This window comes from Mus musculus, chromosome 10 (assembly GCF_000001635.26).
Source record: "Mus musculus strain C57BL/6J chromosome 10, GRCm38.p6 C57BL/6J".
Lineage (NCBI taxonomy): Eukaryota > Metazoa > Chordata > Mammalia > Rodentia > Muridae > Mus > Mus musculus.
In genome coordinates, this window is record NC_000076.6 from 81881885 (window position 1) to 81888810 (window position 6926).

A 6926-nucleotide genomic window follows, 5' to 3' on the forward strand; every position below is an offset into this window, starting at 1 on the left:
ACAAAATATCTACAGGGTTTATGGTCCTTTACCTGCTAGGACAGTAGGAATGACTTAGGAAAGGAGTGGATTGACTTTCCAAAGGTCCATTGTGCATCCAGGAATTATAGATGAAGATTTCAAAGAGGAAATTAAAATTATGGCCTATGTAAAAAATGAGATACATTTTAATGCAGGTGATAGGATTGCTTGGCTGCTACTGTTTCCCTATATCAAAGCCAGACCTGCACTAGTAGAAAGAACAGAAGGGGTTGAAAGTACTGGAAAACATGTATTCTGGCAAACAGTTGTTTATGATGAGAGGTCAAAATTAAAATAGCAGGTAAATGGTATTGAAATAGAAGGTTTGGTGGGTAGAGAGGAGCAGATATAACTATTATTTCACAATGGTCTTGGAATTCATAGTGACCCACTTTAAAAAAGTTTATATACAGTTTCTGGGAATTGGGAAGTTATTAAAAATGAAGTGTGAGATGGCTTAATGTGTGGGACCAGAAGGTTAAATAGGAAAGTTACGACCTTATGTGGCTGATATACCCATACATTTATGGTGAATGGATCTTTTACAACATTTGGGTACTTAGTATAATATTCCTGCATTTTCAGAGAGCACCCCTGATGAATTTAGGGGTGAAATGGTAGATGTTCTTGGGGAAGGCATTGACACACACACACACACACACACACACACACACACACATATATATATATATCTCAGTCATGAAAACCAACCCCGGGCCGTGTCAGTTGTCCAAACACATCATCACAGGGATGGAGTTTCCAAATTTGTAAACAAAGCCACTGCTGAAATTATATCAATGGCCCTACCCTTAAAGTGGTTGGCTGACAAGGCTGTGTGAGTAGATCAGTGACCCTTAACTAAAGAGTACGTTACAGGCAGTAGAGTAGCTGGTACAAGAGCAGCTGGAGATGTGCTTGCTTTGGCAGTACATATACTAAAGAGCAGCTGCAGGCTCAACAGAGTCTACCAGCCCATGGAGTCCTCTGTGTTTGTTATAAAAGAGAAATCAGGAAAATGGAGGATGTTAACATATTTAAGAGCAGTGAATAGACTAATTCAACCAATGGATTCGTTACAGCCTAGAATTCCTTTACCTTCTTTATTACCTAAGCCATGGCCTATGATACTAATTAATTTAAAAGAGTGCAAGAGCAAGATAGGGAAAGGTTTGCTTTAATAGGGCCTACTTACAATAATAGTGGTCCAGTAAAAAGGTGTCAGTGGAAAGTTCTTCCATGAGGAATATTCCAACTTCATGTCAATATTTTGTGCTACAACTGTTAGAAATAATTTGTAAGCAATTTTCTTAATTCATCATTTATCATTACATGGATTTTTTGGGGGGCTAATTCTGATGCAGATACTTTAGATGAAATATTTAAGGAAGCGTAAAGAATTCTGCCATGCATGGGTTTATGGATTGTTTCTGAAAAATTACAGAGAGGAGATTCTATTGACTATTTCTGTTATGAAATAACAGAAAATTCAACCACAAAAGTTACAAATCAGAAAGATCAGTTGCAAACTCTTATTGATTTTCAAAAATTAATGGTAAATATTATTAGGCTATAGCCTACCATTAGATTAACTACTCAAGAGTTAATCCAATTTGTTTCAAATTGTTAAGTAATTTAAGAAATTTGTTTTAAATTACTTAAATTTGTTTTAAATGTACAATATAGTTGATTTAATTATAGTAATTATACAATTATTTTGATGTATTGGTATATTTGCATATTAAACATACAATTAATTAACTGTATAATTAATAGAATAAATTGGACTTAAAACAGGCTGTCTTAGTCAGGGTTTCTATTCCTGCACAAACATCATGACCAAGAAGCAAGTTGGGGAGGAAAGGGTTTATTGGACTTACACTTCCATACTGCTGTTCATCACCAAAGGAAGTCAGGACTGGAACTCAAGCAGGTCAGGGAGCAGGAGCTGATGCAGAGGCCATGGAGGGATATTTCTTACTGGCTTGCTTCCCCGGCTTGCTCAGCCTCCTCTCTAATAGAACCCAAGACTACCAACCTAGAGATAGTCCCACCCACAAGGGGCCTTTCCCCCTTGATCACTAATTGAGAAAAATGCCTCACAGTTGGATCTCATGGAGGCATTTTCTCAACTGAAGCTCCTTTCTCTGTGATAACTCCAGCTGTGTCAAGTTGACACAAAACTAACTAGTACATAGGCCAAGAAGGTTCATAGCCAAAGCAGAGAGCGTTAACTCTGGTAGAATGGAGACTACAGGATGTATGCAGATCACAAACTTGATTGTTTTTGGTTCTTTTGTCTTCAACTCCTACTGGGCTTATCATGCAAAGTCCATAACGAAGGACTCTAGGTGAGGAAGTATGGAACATTGTCTAAAAGAATATTGAAAAGGAAGATGAACTAGGCTAAAAGATCCACATTCAATTCTGGGTCACTTGGCCATTAATTTGGACTGTTTCCAAATACTTAAGAACAATAAGGAGGATATTAATATTGAGTTCTAGACTGACTCAAAGCTGGGTAATCAAACCTGAAAACTGGTTAAAGAGCCAAAAAATAGAAAAGTAAAATAAAAGGAATATTTTCCCTGTTCAAGTAAAATTGAAAGTAAAAACAGTACCACCAATTCCTGTCCAGGTGACAGTCAGTCCCCTCAGCTCTTTTATTGTAGCTTCTTTTAGCTATTCATACTCCATTGCCTGAAAATCCCCCTGAAGATGGGGAAAAGTCATGATCATCGATCTAATCTTAAGTTCCCACCATTTCTTGATGAAGACCAAGAGAGCCTGTGTCCCAGCTAACTTTACAATGGAGGGAAGCTAGGGCACACAGGGAAGAGGAATTTGTTTATAAATTCTTTCCTTGCCTCATGTACATCATATTTCAAGTAAATTTCGGCAAAATCAAAATGTTTAACTCCTAATTACCCACTAAGCAACCTATTTAAAACCCTGGATAGAATTATCTCAAGAAGCAAGGAAAAAGCTACAGCTATTGAATTCAGACCAAAGGAGGCATTTCTGTATTATCTGGATCCTTAATTCCCTTTAAACTTACTTATTTTACCCATTAAAATGTCTCCTACAGGTTATAACACAAGAATAGATTTATTTATACCATAATGGTCAGAAAATATTAACTGCTTTTCTTAGTCTTCATGCTTAATTATCAGAGTGGATGACTTGGTGCCAGCGATTGTGTGGGTGTGGTGCCTGCTGCGGTCGGTGTGTTACCCCTAACTAACAATGAGGTTTTAAGAGTGTTACACAGACTATGAATTTTCAAATTTTGTTTGTAGATTACCACAGAAGGATAGGAATTCATTATCCAGCTGGCAAGATGTGGGATTCCCTCATATGAACTGAATTTGTTATTACAAAAGCTGTCCAAACTTCTCCCATTCCACAGGCAGATACTAAAGTCATGGATGGCTAATCAAATGGTATAGGAGGGATTCAGCTTCCAGATACTTTTTATCCATCAATCTATTAATACTTCATTTTCCTCAGCCCAACAATTGGATCTAGCTGATTTGATTCCTCTATTATTGCTAATTAATAAACCCTTATAAATCATTTCAGATTCTGTTCATGTTGTAGGATTATTTGCAGCAGTAGATACTGCTTTAATTTTATCTTCCTTTTATGTTTCCATTACAGTCGAACTGTAACATCTGTTTAAAACCTGCCCACATCCTTTGTTTCTTACTCATATTCATGCAGAGTGTAACCTCCCTGGTTTTATTGTAGAAAGGAATAATCAAGCTGATACATTAACCTGTCTTATTATTTGCTTCTCTCGAACAGGAACATCAGCACCGACCTACTAATGTTAATAGACTTCATGTGTTACATCCCATTTACAGAAACATGACAATTGTGCAGGAATATTCTACTTGTGCTTCCTTACACTGTCACAGTCATATAGTTGGTGTTAATCCCAGAGGTAAGAATACTGATGAATTATGGCAGCTGGATGTCATTTACTTGGCTCCTGTGCCACGGATGCTATCCCTGTACATTTTCACTAATACATTTTCCCTGTTTCTCAGTCCTCAGAGAATGGTTCTGCCGTATATTCTCTTATACAAACCTTGGCTGTTAGGGGCTGCCTACTTCAATCAAAACTGACAATGAACCAGTCTACAGCAGTAAAAAGTTTAAGATGCTCTTTAAGGAATGGAATATTAATCACATTATAGACATTCCTTATCTTCACAGCCAGAGTTCACACTTTTGAAAGGCTGGACTCTTTCACTTTTATCTATTTATTCATTTCTACACAGGGTATCACACTGTAGCCTAAACTGACCTAAATTCACAATATACCTCTGACTGTGCTGGAACTCATAGAATCCTCCCGCCTCAGCATTCTAAGTGTTGTGATTACATGAGTGAGCCAAAGTGCTGTTTCCATTTCCTTAAAAGCAACAGGACTAATAGCCTGAGGGAGGACCACTTTTAGGTGTTATAATTTGTGTATTTCCAAAGCAGACCCCAAAATGTCAGTGGCAAATTTGTTATGAGCCACTACTTGGCCAAGTGTGGTATAATAACATTGTGTGAGGAACAGGGAGGGCATGCAGAGAGGCATCAAGTCTATCTAATACATGAAAGAATTCAGACGCTGTCCTTTAAGCTCAGTTTGTAGGCTGCTTGTTTCCATTTTTGGTACAACAAAAGCCAGGTATGGTGGGCTGCTCCTGTCATCCAGCACTCAGGAGGCATCGGGGGAGGCTCAGGAATTTGCTAAGTCTGTGCCACCCTGGGTTACACCAGACCCTGTCTCAGGACAAAGTAACAAGAAAATCCAGTTGGAAGAGAAAGACTGGAAATCTTTCCCCACTTGGACTCAATGCAACAAACCACACATTTAAGAAAAACACAGAACAGCCGGGCAGTGGTGCTGTACCACTTTAATCCCAGCACTCGGGAGGCAGAGGCAGGAGGATTTCAGAGTTCGAGGCAAGCCTGGTCTACAGAGTGAGTTCCAGGATAGCCAGGGCTACATAGGGTAATCCTATCTCGAAAAACCAAGGCTCTCTCTTCCTCCTTGTTCCAGAGACAGTGGCATCTTCTTGTACAGTGCTATCCTTGTCCTGTAGACAAAATGGTGAAGGTTGGTGTGAACGGATTTGGCTGTATTGGGCGCCTGGTTACCAGGGCCGCTGTCTTCTCTCCACATGGCAAAGTGGAGATTGTTACCATCAACGACCCCTTCATTGACCTCAACTACATGGTCTACATGTTCCAGTCTGACTCCACCCATGGCAAATTCAATGGCACAGTCAAGGCTGAGAATAGGAAGCTTGTCATCAACAGGAAGCCCATCACCATCTTCTAGGAGCGAGACCCTGCTAACATCAAATGGGGTGATGCCGATGCTGAGTGTGTCGTGGAGTCTACTGGCATCATCACTGCCATGGAGAAGGCCAGGGCCCACTTGAAGGGTGGAGCCAAAAGGGTCATCATCTCTGCCCCTTCTGCCGATGCCCCCATGTTTGTGATGGGTGTGAACCACAAGAAATATGACAAGTCACTCAAGATTGTCAGCAATACATCCTGTGCCACCAATTGCTTAGCCCCCTTGGCATTGTGGAAGGGCTCATGACCACGGTTCATGCCATCACTGCCACTCAGAAGACTGTGAATGGCCCCTCTGGAAAGCTGTGGCGTGATGGCCATGGACTGCCCAGAACATCATCCCTGCATCCACTGGTTACTGCCAAGGCTGTGGGCAAGGTCATCCCAGAGCTGAAGGGGAAGCTCACTGGCATGGCCTTCCATATTCCTACCTTCAATGTGTCGTGGATCTGACATGCCGCCTGGAGAAACCTGCCCAGTATGAAGCCATCAAGAAGGTGGTGAAGGCCCACTGAAAGGGCATCCTGGGCTACACTGAGGACCAGATTGTCTCCTGCAACTTCAATAGCAACTCCCACTCTTCCACCTTTGATGCCGGGGCTGGTATTGCTCTCAATGACAACTTTGTCAAGCTCATTTCCTGGGATGGCTACAGCAACGGGGTGGTGGACCTCATGGCCTACATGTCCTCCAAGGAGTAAGAAACCCTGGACCACTCACCTAGCAAGGACACTGAGAGCAAGAGAGAGGCCCTCCATTGCTGAGGAGTCCCTATCCCAACTCGGTCCCGTACACTGAGCATCTCCCTCACAGTTTCCACCCTAGACCCCCATAATAACAGGTGGGGCCTAGGGAGCACTCCCTACTCTCTTGAATACCATCAATAAAGTTTGCTGCACCCACAAAAAAAAAAAGAAAGAAAAAAAGAAAAGGAAAAAGAAAAAAGAGGAGAAAAAAGAAAAAAGCACAGGATAAAGGGAACTCAGCAGGTTTTATGTAAATAGCCTAAAAAGATTAGGAGCTGGGGGGGGCATGGCTCACATTGTATCTCATGTGTATCCTGGCCTGGCCCCATGTCCTATTTCTCTTTGTGGAAGAACTCAGTGTCCAACCATGAAGAGCAAGGGGCCCCCAAGAAGAGGAAGCCCCCCACACCCCAGCTTCTGGCAAGCACACCATTACCTACCTATAAGGGATAGGGGTAGCCTAGGGTCGAGTGAGACTCTGCCTCACACTCAGGATGGCATAGTTCTAGAGACCTCACCTAAAGTGGTGTTGCCTTGTGGTTAGGGGACAGGACAATTGGGATGCTTGTGACTTGTGAGAAGATTCTGTGCCTGAGGGAAGAGAAAAGCTGGCTCTTGTAGATTATCAGGGGCCTGAAACAACATGAGGAACAGAGGGCAGGAGAGGTTAGGAGGGTGCAGGGGCTGCAATCCTTCCTGCCCCAGCCTATGGCATTGGTAAGATGCTTTTCCAGACCTGTCAAAAGTGGCGGCTCTCATCAAAATGGCAGCAGTATGGCATCTCAGCCTGGGGCGGGG

At 41.9% G+C, this 6926-nt stretch overlaps 1 pseudogene; it reads left to right on the forward strand.

Annotated features, from left to right (window-relative positions):
* Gm8153 (predicted gene 8153) lies at positions 5103 to 6296 on the forward strand (annotated as a pseudogene).